General features: G+C 38.7%; 1 long non-coding RNA gene across 1 annotated transcript in view; it reads left to right on the plus strand.

Annotated features, from left to right (window-relative positions):
• Positions 1-2105: 2105 nt before the first annotated feature.
• Positions 2106-13446, plus strand: part of LOC113973147 — a 32837-nt gene continuing 21496 nt past the window's right edge. The window contains exons 1-3 of the long non-coding RNA XR_003536155.1: positions 2106-2247; positions 2803-2978; positions 4907-5007. This is a non-coding gene — a long non-coding RNA (uncharacterized LOC113973147). The remainder of the gene's footprint in view (positions 2248-2802; positions 2979-4906; positions 5008-13446) is intronic.

The raw sequence follows: 13446 nt of genomic DNA on the forward strand, positions 1-13446 counted from the left end.
CTGCCTTTCTAGCCACTTAGGCAGTTAAACCCTTTCCTTGAGGGTAGGGTGCAGGAGTGTAGGTCCGTGAAATGGCCTCACTACATAAGGTATTGTCTCTCTGAAGAAAGCACAGCAATGTTTTCTTTTGTATGCCTATAATCCTGCTGAGATTGCCTTCCAATACCTTGAAAAATGCTCTCTGCCTCACTCTATTAACTGGAAGTCAGATATCTTTCAGCTTCATTGAGTCAAGGGTAAATTGCAAAGGCTAACTGCTGAAAAACCCCAGCCGTGCACCCAGCAAACACACCACAGTGGCTATTGGTTTAGTAGATTTCAACTGAAATATGAAAAATATAACATCAATAGCTTTTAACCACACATGGAATTATAGATCAAAACTGTTACCTAGAGCAGCACTAAAAATGATGTGCTGAAATAAATATGGGCCATCTGAGTTTCTAAAGAACTGCCACATGGAATACAGTAGCACTGGCACTGCTCAGTGGAAGCAAACGAGTTTCTGAGAACACAGTCCTGATACTCCTTTCTCTGATCCTGTGAGATGCAGGGAAATGAATATTTCCTCCAGGATGCAGTCTTAGAAATACTTTCTATTTTCTCAAAAAAACAATGTAAAAAGCCAAACCCACAAAGACCTTCCAAACCCCTCACCTAACACTTGAATGTATTCCAATTTAAAGCATTAAAACTTGTCTGTGTTGTGAAAAGACTTTACCACTGCTCATGACTGCTGATATTTAATTCTCCCAGGCAGCTACCTTTTGGATTTTACATTTTAATCCTATTCACTGTCCGAATCATATTTGTACTTCCCTGTTTCATAGTTTTAACTCTGGAGAAAAGGACTGAATATGGAGCATCTGTTATAAACAGTATTGCAATTTAAATTAAAAACTTAATAAATATCCTCTGAAGGAAATATTTTCAGTGATATTGTCTGGTCTAATAATTTTATATTTAAGTAAATCTTGTTTTGCTTATTACCTGTGACAATTGTGCCTAATGTACCTTTAACATCATGTATTTTGTGATCCTGGAAAATGGCACAGAGGTGGGTGCTTTTCAGAAACATACCTATATCTTTAAAATTTATTTCCCATATGAACTGATTTTCAGGATAAGTTAATCTCAGGTCATTCCAACCCATCAGCCCTTTGTCCTCTCATTCTCTCATTTGTTGATGTAATCAGAGATGTCTCTGGGATATAGTCATCTCCTTCCTGCTACAGTTAATGACAGTTCCTCATGTGAGTTCGCTGTGAGGCTTTGGAATTGTTACCTGTGTTTCTCACTTTCTCTTGTCCTTTCCTCAGTTGGTTTTCCATTTCTCTATCTATACTGTAAACTCCAGCTTTTTTTTTTTACTAGTATTTTTCTGTACATTTCAAAGATTTAAATGTACACTCAGTGTAGGGCTCCATCAAATAAGGGATTAGCAAGAGACTAGGTGATCAGTGGCGGATAAGAAACTGTATTTTTGTGCTGTTCTTGTAGAAAATGGGTTAGATCTTAGTTGTCTACTCAATGACATGGCTTGGTAATAACTATTGGGAACACTGGTGCAAAGAGGCACCCGATCTCTTACACTTAAGGATATAAATAAAATAGTGATGAACTGTAACTAGTGAATAGAAATATGTGAATGGAATGAATGGGCAGAATTTGTGATATTTCCTTTTAAATTCATCTGTTCTGGAAGACTGTTTGCTTTCCCTATCAGAAGAGAAAGTTGGCCTGACATTATGGCAGATGCAACAAAATTTCCAGTCTTTGCCCCATTTGGCAAAATTTTAAGTAGTGCATTGCCTGTGAGTCATTTCTGTACTGTTTGGCCAGTGCATTGGTGGTGTGTGCAGATGGAGTTTTCCAATACAGTGCAAACTTATGCAGAATGGCTTTGTAGATTGGAATAGAATCTGAGCATGTGCATTGACTGACCATAACATTAACAGGCTTGATGTCTATATAATAATAGACATCACGAACCACCACAATGATAGATGAGGAGAAAAGGTAACTCTACCCAGATATGTGCATCAATCATTGTCCACTCTAACTTCTTTTTATTCAGTTTGCCTCCTCTCCATTCTCTGGTGTGCCTGTTATTTAGAATGAAGAGCCTGCTAAAGTAGGACTCTTTGCCATGTCCTTTAAATTTCCTTGTGGGCATTTATACACTTTGTAAGGATGCACATTATACAGCTAGCTGATCACCAAGAGACAGTGAGAAGAGTGCTTCAGGTAGGTGGCATAACCAAGCAGACACATCTGTTGTGCTTTAGGGTATATATAGCCCTCAAAGTGGGATGTGACTGTCTGAAATGGGAGTGGCAATATTGGTTTTGTCAGGAATATAAGTATATATATATACATTCTTATATAGCCCACATGATTTATTACATTTAGTACTCTTAAAGAGCTATTTTTCAAGAGATTAGGAGGAATCAAGAAAGATGAAAGGAAAGCTGCTCTCTCTGACATCCCATCTTCAGCCACTTCCCACAAGGAAAGTATCAGGTGATTTGTTGGCAGTTTATTAACATAAAGAGCTACCTTCCTTGTCCCATTCCTTGCAATCCCTGGGAGATATTGTATGGGACTGAATGGACTTCCTGAGAGCATGCCTGTAAAACATGTGTTAGAACCTTACTGTCTTGAGTGTTACAAATGATTATTATTCATTTCAGTAACGGTTGTTTATAACACCCCTAGAAGGAAACAGGTAGAATAAGCTGCTTTATCTTGTTCTCACCTTTGTGAGAACACCTCTCGCCTTTGCTCTCACCTCTCATTCAGGATTCTTATTTTCTCACAGGAGGAATTAGGGCACTTAAACCATGGTTAACAAATAATATTTCTAACCAAAGAACCAGCATCCTATTCAGAATCAGTTTCATACCTATTTCCATCACTGTTTAGAGTTCCTGCTCTCTGAGGACACAAAACTACTCAAGACCAGGGCACAAATCCAAGTAAGGTCCAGGACAATTAACACTCTTTCTAGCATGATTTTGGCCCATGTCAGGTAACAGCTTTTCAGGCTTCCTGGACATAATCTGGAGAGCAGTATAGGCCAGGGAGCATTTCCGTTTTGAAGGAGGTCCTCCTGTTTGGTGGAAAGAAAATTTAGCAGCACGGTTGCACTTTGGTACGTCTCTGTGACAGTAGTTTCTGCTGCAGGCAGCAGAGGTGTGAGTCCTCTCATTAGAAGGGAAAAGATCGCAGCCCGTGCAGTAAATAATCCCTTAGTTTTACACAAAGGGGCCAGATCAGTCTTAACTCTAGTGCTCAGAGAATCCTCCTGTGCATGGTTCTGCAATATGACTCTTTCAGATGCAGTTTGACGAAGTGAGGCTTAATAACCTGTTGAGCAGGAGGTATTGGGAGTTGGCTTTTTCAGCTGCCACCATCTGTGAGGAGGGTGGGGCTCACTGATCAGACACTGAGCAGCCACTGGTCTTCCCAAGCCTGTTCTCCACCATGCAGCATAGACACAAAACAAGGTAAGGGAGTGGCTGTTAGTTCAGTCAAGCAGTACCCCAACCAACAGCATGGAAATAATTGGCTTAACCCTTCTGGATCAATGAAATATAGTAAAGATCTATTCGCTGTCATTCACTAGCAAGCAAAAGAGTTGCAGATGAACCTGTTACTGGGAGCACGACCATGTTTAGAGCTCAATGGAACTAGAAACCATTGATTCGACAACAGGCCAACAAAGAGAAAGGAAAGGGCAATAAGGTGAACTTGAAAGAAAACAGCACTTGAGTGTGAAGAAGCAGTAACAGTGCAGTGGAGGGGAGAAAGAAGTGAGAGACTTTTCTATCATACTCCTATTTCTTGCCCCAATTCTGCTTGTTAAAGTATGCATGAAAAAGTATGATCTTCTAATGATTGTTGCTTACTCCTAATTGAAATCTATAATCCCTTTACAAATGCATCTGGACATATTTAATCAAACCATATCCTGTTGAGTAAATTGAGACTTAGGTTCATAGCTCATTTCTAAACAAATTACACGCAGTGTGAGAGTCCAGGCACTGAATTAGGCATCTTGTAGAAAATACTGCCAGGTCCTTCAGGTTAGCTGAGAAACTGGGTTGCTGCTGTTTGCAATTTCTAAAGCATAGCAGGATAGCTCATTTTCCAGGCTGCCTTGGATTTCCAGTTAGGTTGCCTCATGGGGATATTTTGTCTTCTGCAATATTCTACTGATGGAGAGAGAGAAGCTTAAATATGCTTCCTTTAAGACTTTTTTTAAGAACTGGCAGTCTTTTTTAACAAAATTGAAGGCAAGGCTGCTCAACTAGAATATCTTTTATTCTGCTGATCATTGTTTTTCAGACATGGAAATTGAAATGGAAATAAATATATTTTTAAGTATTCTGATAAATGTACAGAATAGCAGCTCCAATTTGCTTTCCCATGCTAAGTTCCCCTGTTCTGCCTTTCAGTGTAAGATCTGATTTTGACCAGTGCAGAAGGAAGACACTTATAAAATTCAAGTTTAAGATTGCCTTCTACCTCCTTGTCTGCTCTTTCACTTCTTCGTGTCACATACTCCCCTGAATACCAATACCTCAATCTCCAGACAAATACAATATTTTTGCTTGAAAGTTACTCTATTATTCTTGTGTTTACAATGTCATAATGTTAGACTCTAGGTGGCAGCATCTGGGAGTGAATATTAGATGTTTTACTGAACTGCTGATTTCAAACATGTCTCACTTGGTAACCATTGTAGATTAGTTTTTCTTAAAGCATTTATTTTTTCTCTTCCTGCTCTTTATTTTCATTCTATAAAACCTAGTAATATACTTAACATGCAAGTGTTGAAAGAATTCATATCAGCATGTTAACAGAGTCTTCATGATAGTTCCATTCTTTGTTGTATCTTGAGGCACAGATGGAGAGCAGCACAGATTGCTGAGCCATTCCAGTCTGAAGGAGGATGGATAATGCTTGGGTAGAAAATATGCAATTTTGCTGCTGTCATAGAAGGTAAGGTGCATCTCTGTGCCTTGGTTCTTCATCAGCTGCCTATGCTGTAGCAGTTGATGCCTTATCAGGCTGGGGGCATATCTATTCAAGTATTTTTCACAACAAAAACTAATGCTCAAGGGATTTCTGGATGTTTTAAGTGCCTGTTTAAGTGTACAGGAAGTGAAGGAGGGTTAGAGAATGTCTGTGGACTGTTTCTTGCACAATATAAGTCACAGTCATATCCTGACATCAGATTGGGCAAGTGGCTATTGATCTCCTCTAAGAAAGAGCCTTAGGGAATATGTAAGGGTTTAGGATTATTGGCTGCTCCACAGTAAAGAACAAGATGGGAACAACAATGCGCAGAGGGACAGAATTCATTCCAACAAAAACATAGACCGGAGAAAGTTAGGGAGGATGATTATTATTGCAGTCTAGTGATGCTCTGAGATACACAAAGCAACAAGCAAAACCAAGCTAGGTATAGAGCTGAGTATAAACACATCTACAGCATAATTCAGGCAAGGAGCTCAACTGCAGCTCCTGGACATGGGTGGAGGTCAAAACAATTAAAACTTACTGATGCACTGAGGACCATGACAATTAATTGTCTAATTCAGGGTGTTGTACCACTAAAAATTTAATTCAAATAATAATGCATTCTTAGCTTCATTTATATGTTATGTTCCCTTTTGCCCATAACAGGAGTTTGAGTGTAACAACATCTCAATCCAGCTCTAATTATAGCCCTGTTACCTTAGGGCAAGTACATGGACAAGCCTGTGCCCTGATATAGTATGAACATGGCCACTCTCGCTACCTAGGTAAATCTCTTTTGGGCTGTTTCCAGTGACACTGCATAGTGATTGAATCACTTCTTTAGAGCGTTTGTACAGATACTGCCTTAGGCCTGGACAATTGGATCCCTGACTGCAATGAACACAGCCCCAAAATAGTTTTCTTGTAATGATCTGGTGTTACAATGTTACGCAGCACTACTGTCACTCAGGTGGAAAAAAGAAAAAGAGAAACGATTGAAAAGATGGGACACCAGTCCAAAGCCATATCTGCGCATGTACATACGCACATAGAGACACATAAATTAAAACAGAATGAAACTTACTTGCTAGATGTTCCAGAGAGAAGGGAGTGAGCTTGGTATGTGAGCAAAATCAGTTAACCTTTGTTTACCCTCAGCTAAGGCTCCTGCTCACCTGTCTCCACATCTATGTAAATAGAAAGTTACTCTCTGTAACCTATGAAACATGAAATATAGCAGCTGCTGCAATTCATATTATCCTTAAAAATGTCATTTGTCTCTGGAGGTATCTACACTTCTCATTATTACCAACAGGTAAGGACTTGAAAATGGAGCAGATACTTTTTTCCAGCTGCTAACATGTGTTTAGACTTTCCATCGTGATACTCCTGCTTCTGTGATTAGCTCATGACTGGGCAGGCATAGATTTACGGACGAGAATCCTCAGAAGTCCTGTGCAGGTAAAACAACAAAATATACCACATACCTACTTTTGCCTCAGTATTATGCTCTAAGTGACAAACAAACAACCTGAAGAACTTTTCAGTATCATCTAGCTGAAAACTATCACATTTTCTTGTTCTGTAATATTTTCATTGTAATAATTAGTGATATACTCAGTGATACTGTGCAGTTTTATAGGATTTATTTTGTACACAGAGCACAGTGCATATACATTATACTTTCCTTTGAATAAAATCATTACTGAATGTGAGATTTAAATAATAATAAAAATAGGTTAAATGGAAAAGTTAAAACCAGTCATTTAATATACAAGATCTTATAATTTACTCAAAATATGGCTTTAAAAGTCTAAAGATGATAATGCAGAATGTGAAAGAGGATTTCAAAGTAATGCTTGATGCAGAATGCAAAACAGTGGTCTGAATTCTGACTTGATAAATGGATGCTATGCTCAGAAAAACAGAAGCAACATAGGTATAAACTGGGTCAGCTTCATGGAAAGTAGTCCAAAGGAGCAAACTAAATATGAGCTGTCAGTGCAATACTATTAGTACTATTCCCATAACCATTGCTGCCATAACTATCCTTATTTATGTCAGAGCCTTTCAGAGAGGCTCCCTATTTCACTTATATTGGTTTGCTCATACCTAGACAAGAAAGTGAAGTAGGTTTTAATCAAGTCCCAGTATGAATGCACTACCCTGTTTGGTTATATTTAGAGTTGGATCTCTCTTGCTTTTAATGAGCTAAATTGAAAAACAGAATCTGAGCTCCCTCAAGTTATGAAAATTAGATTCTGCTTCTTACTGCAGAGAGCCTAAGGCATAAGCATCTCCCCGAGAAAAGAGGGTTTTGTTACAAAAGTCTCCTAAACAGGCATGTTCAGACTAGCACTGTTCAGTCATCCGCAGTTTGTTTATGGAAGATTGTCCAAACAGTCAGAAGCAACAACAAAGTTATATTTATGTTCTCTCAAATATAATCCATGTCATGTGTCTAGATTTACAGTCCTAAAACTGTTGTTTTGATGCTTTTGCTGCAGCATACAGCAAACATAAACACAGATACTGTGGTGATGAGCATAAATGAAATTATACAGTTAAATAATTATGTAGAATAAATAATTATATAGAATAATTATATAGAATTTATTTATTTCCTTGAAAGTCACTGAAAACACATTCTAACCACTACCGATGATTCTAAGGCTTTTCAGTTGTTATAGAAAACTCTGGAGCAGACTTGTGTGTAAGCATGCATATAATGCAACAGAGACTCCATAAAATAATGTCACACAAAACAAGAACATGTAGGTTTTTCAATGTCAAAATAATGTTAACAAGATTACAGTATTTGCTGCTGTATAATGGGGAAAAAGAAGGCCATTCCTTTAAAAGACACCTTGTTACTTTCTCCTCCACAATTTTTGCACTTAGCCTAAGTGAATATGTGCCTACTCTGCAATTTTGTGGCTAGCGTAAGGACTCCTTACTAATGGTACCATGCAAAGCACATGAATCCACTATTACTCTGCCAGTTACTTAAGGCTAGTAGAAGTGGAAACATACATGTTCAAACAAATTACTGTATTTCTTTCAACACAAACTCTAATGCAAGGTGACCCTCAGAAAAAAGGTTGCCAGCCCAGTCATGACAAAAATTTCCTTGTGAGAGAATTTCAGCTTCTTTTGGCAGTCCATTACCAGCCCCCTGCAAGGCCAGTTCTGAAACTTCTTTCTTGCGGCTCTAGCCTTAGGCAATAACTGCAGTTTGACCAAGGACAGGGCTAGTGCTCCAACCAAAAAGAATCAATATTCCTAAGAAACTAATTTTCACATAAGTCTTTACTTAACTGTAAAAGATGTCTTCAAAGTATCATGTTATTGTTGCTTTGTCTCACAACTGTAACAAAAGCCGTAACACCAAATCCTACACCTCAGGTAACTGTCACAAAAGACCAGATAGACTTTGTCCACACTGAAAACTGTCCAAAAGAGTATTTTTTTTTGGAACTCACAGTTCCCTTTGGCAGTCCCTTTCCAGACTTAGTCTTCCTGAAGTTCTGGACTAATTCTTTTCCTCAACAACCTAATATTTACTGAGTACCCTAAGACTAGCCTGGACCATAGGAGAGGAAACCCTCACCATTCAAACAAACGCTTAGACAAATATGATGCAATTCTCCAGTTGTAGCATCAGCTCTTACTTAACAGTAGAGGGTACAGCAGAGAGTGCCACTGCGCTATGACTGCATCTCATGCATGCACGTGAGATGCGCATACATGCACACTACAGCTACATCTCTGATTTCTCTTTGTCTCTAAACCTCCTCTGCCTCCTCTGATGCTAACCTAAATGCTTGGCTGATACATAAACCAGAAACAGTACTCCATGCAAAGATTCAGTGTTCTTTCGAGGAGAATATTAGAGTCTGCCCATGGGTTTCTTTGTCAGCTGCTGTCCAGATGGAATCAAACTCAGCTGTGGACTTTCAGTCAAAACTAACTTTAACCCAAAGCCTGAAATGAACCTTAGAAAAAAAATGCCAGTGAAGATGAAAAATTCCTGAGGAAACAATTATTTTTGCACCACTTACTTCCTTTTTCAACTCTAATGATTGAGAGAAAAAGCCTAGAGCTACAGCTTGAGTGGTGCAGAAGAAGGGCTGTCTTAAAAAAAATCACCCCGTAGGCTAGATTTTCCCCTGGAGTAAATCCTTTTCTGGGTAAAATGAAGAAGGGAAGTCCCTAAACTTATGTTATGTTTGGGATTATACTTAGGAATAAAATTGCAGTTAGTAAAAAGAGAAACTGTAGGATAGCTGTGTTTAGGATACTGAAAAATCCTCTAAGAAAAGGAACTGCTAATACTTGAATTTTCTTCTCAGGAATGTGGAGCCTCTGGTAGGAGCAGGAACCAGGGCAAGGGCAGTCTGCTTATCACTTGGGATTCTTAGGGATCATGACAAAATAACCACAGAAATCCTGTTGAAGGGGAGCTTCAAAGGGACTGCCACGAGAAAGATATAGGCTGCAGACAGGATTGTCCCCTGGAAAACTTTTTCATCTGGGCTGTGACATTGGTTCTTGGGGTGCAGCTTAGTCAAGACAAAGTTGGTCAAGACCAAGTGTTTGGAAAGGGAGAAAATCACAGAGTGCAGCTGTGCCCAAGGAAGGGGTAGGCTGCAAAAAGAATTGTCCTATGGGAATCTGTTCACTTGGACTCTGGCTCAGTGGGTTGCAACAGAATTCAGGCAAGACCTAACCTTATGATTGTGGTTACAAAAGAGAGAAAGCCTTGTGCTGTGGTTGGAGTGATGCAGGAGGGATGCCAAAGGAAGGTGTGGACCAGCAAAAATGTTTTTCTAGAACATTTTTTAATATGGGTTGTCTTTGAAAAAGCCTCAGCTGGTGCTGGGATTAAGGGTGGGGAGGAGACAAACCTTAAAAATAAACCATCCAAGTTAAGATGAATCCTATGCCAAGATCGATGCCATGACCTAGATGAACAAATTCTCTAAAGAGAATGTTTTGTGCAGCATACATCCCTCATTGGCAGTGTCTCTGTAGACCCACTGTAAATGCAGCCGAAGGCTTGGTTTCTTTTCTGGCTTGAACCTTAACCCTACCTTAGGTTTTGGCCCCACCTCCACATCAAGTTGTAAGGGGACAATTCCTTCTGAAACCTACACCTTTTCAGGAAGCCACCCCAGTTCCAGCTATAGGTTTTCTCTCTTTCCTGACCCTAACCCTCTTCCTTGGCTGAGGCCTTCTCCTTTGCTGAATCTTAGCTCAATGCCCAGTGCCACAGCAGGAATGGGCAAACCTTGAGGGAACAATTCTTTTGACAGCCTTGTTTTGTCAGCCTCTGTCTAAGCGCTGTTGTAGGGTTTGTCTCTTTCCCAACCAATACTATAACTCTTAATATGGTTCCTGGCCTTAGCTGAGCCTTTGTTCAAGACCCAGTGCCCTGGCCCAGATGAAAAAGTTCTCAGGGGACAATTCTTTTTACAGCTTTGACCTCACTTTTTCAGCCTGTTTGCAGCCCCAGTCCAACAGGAGCTCTAGGTTTTCTCTTTCCCCTAACACTAAGAGAATCGTAATCCAAATCCTAACCTAGGCACATGTTGTGCTTTATATCCCTATTCCCAGACAAGACTAAGCTGACAAAATTTTCAGGGAATTTACTAATTCTTTTACCACCCACCCTTCCCCTCCCCCCTCTTTGTTTTAGCTTTCCCTTTGTAGCCCTATTTCAGTTACCAGAGCTCTAGCTTTTCTCTCTTTCTTAGACCTAACCTCTAACCATTGACCTTGATGTGCTATCAGCCTTCTCACAAGTTAAAACCTTACCATGTTCTGACCTTTTTGCCACTGTTTCCACTCCCATTTGACTATTTCCATATGAAAATTGCTGCATCATCTAATCCTTATTGGTTTGTTGGAGCTTTTCCAGAGCCTTCAAGGCTGTATCTCTGGGGTTTCCCTTTCTCTCTTTCCTTATTCTTATGGACAGAGACACTGTCACACTTCATGGGTGCTAATATTTGAGGACCATTCCATCCATCCAGTCTTAGCTCTTACTTTCAATTATAGGATCTTTTTCTTGACAAGGAGACTTTGAGTTTTCTTTTTGTCTCAACTCTGACCATAACTCAGAATAGAGGAAGTTTATAGGCAAGGAAATTCAACCCTTGCCCAGACAAAATTTTCTCAGTACAGAGATCTTTCTGCAGATCACACTTTTCTTTGTCAGCCCCTTTCCATCCCCTTAAACCTAGAACTCTGTATTTTGTTTTTCTTTTTTTTTTGTGTGGACCGAGTTGTTAATCTAACCTACCAGCTAGCCAGTGTGTGTGTGCTCTGTCCCAGTGTGCAGTGTCTTTAAGTGTGAATTTTACATGTGTTCATAATTTCTTTCTCCAGCTCTGTCACAGACCATCCTACAGTATTATCTTTAGGTGTTTTTCTTTCTTTGAAGCTGTTACTTCCATTTTAAATGTTACTTCTGTTATACTGTGACAGCATTGTGTGTCATTAAAAAACTTGACTGATAAAGGAACATTTGAGGGAGAATGATGGGTTTGTGCCTAGGTTTGGCATATTTGCCCTTAAGGCAAAACTGTCTTTGAATTCCACAGTGGGCTTCACCCTATAAAAAAGAGAATCATACCTGTGTGAGTTTTGGGAGCCCTCAACAACTCCAGCCAGGAGGTCCTTAAACCAGTCGATTGTAAGGCCAACATGCTGCAGTACTCAGTTATAAGGACCATCTTTGAGTTAAGTGATATTGCTTTTTAAAGAATATTAACACTACTTGCTGCCTTTATATACGGATAGAGCAATATGCAAAATATTTTTCCGTACAATAAGGAAGCAATTCTTGCTAGTTTTGTTATCTGTTTATGAGTAGTTTTCTATTGCTAAATTACTGGTTAATACCACTTTTCATTTAACTCTCAGCAAGTTACATGCATATCCATAGAAAAGTCCAGACCTATAGGGCTGTCACTACAGAATCAAATTAAGTATCCAGAATTTGAATCTATGATATTTTCAGTTTTACTTAAGAGGATGAGTTTTTGATGGAGTAAATAACTACACAAATATTTTTTTCCCTTCTGAATTCCATAGAAATAATGACGAACAAATCAGTTTTCTCTGTTTAGGAACCTCATTGATAGTGTTTGAATTTTTTTTTATTCTTTAGCTGCATGATGAACTAGAATATCATATTTTATTTAAATGGCTTGACTATTTTCAAGCTTACGAGAGAATTATGGGTGGGACTGTGGCTGTTGGCCGTGTTAGATGATATATTTGAAGAAACTTTCCTTTTAATCACTAGATACAGTTGGTGGCAGGAATAAAATTCTGTTAAGAGTTTACTGAAGGAAGAGTCCTGTTTTATCTATGTTTTCTTTTGCTCAAAATTCTTAAAAGAATATAGCTAATTAAAATAAAGAATTTTTCACCTTTTCCTGCCTCCTTCCCTGTCTCTTCCCTATCTCTTCAGATTCCTTCAAAATACAATCTTCCTGACTGAAAGTGAGGTAGTTTGCTGCCACAGTCATAAGGAAGTCAGCATTTCAGCAACTGTGAGGTGACTTAGTAATTAGTTGTCATTACACCCATGCCTAAGCTTGCATAGCTTGTTCACATGCCTGCATATTTTCACACGTTGTTCCCACAGGTGATGTAAGCTTCCTGGCACAGGTGATTGTTTTGAGCAAGCAGATTGTTTTGAGCAAGCAGGTGTTTTTTTCTGAATTATGTAGGTCCTTTCTCAACTATGATGAGGCAGAGTTGATTTTTCCTTATTGACAGGTACAGAAAAATATGGAAAACTAGAAGAAAGTTAGTTCAAGGAATACAAGAGAAGCCTGGATTTTTGGCATTGGAAACTGGGAACGTTGTGTATCTTTCTTCTGTATTACATCTTGAAATCTTCTTATCTAAGGATTCTCAAGTGAAAATAAAATATAACATAGAACACATACTTCTATGTCCTTTACTGTCTCAAAGGTTATTTATAAGCTGAATTGAGCACTTGAGAAACAAGTAGGACAATCTGAAGCTTTCATCGAGAGAATATGTGCTGTGATACTTTTAATATTAGTTGTGATTTCATTGTAAATTGATATAACTCAAAGAAAACTTGCTGTGTATTGAATCATTGCTCAGCTGTATATTGTTTCCCATTATAAAATGTTTCAAGATTTTAATGAAAGTTCCATATCATCATGGCACATTCATTCACTTGATATCAGAGATTTACACTATGAATTTCATGCAGTACCTGGAGATGAAAACTTAGGCTGCTTTTGATTAGCAGTTGTTTCACTCAGGAAAGCTTGATTCTTTATTTTAACTTATTAGAGAGTATTAGTGAAATGCTTTTTACACACATTACTATTGTAATTTTAAGTAAAGTGGCAAAAGCGGAATAGGCTT

The sequence above is a fragment of the Neopelma chrysocephalum genome, unplaced genomic scaffold (assembly GCF_003984885.1).
Source record: "Neopelma chrysocephalum unplaced genomic scaffold, ASM398488v2 Primary Assembly neopelma1_23b, whole genome shotgun sequence".
NCBI lineage: Eukaryota > Metazoa > Chordata > Aves > Passeriformes > Pipridae > Neopelma > Neopelma chrysocephalum.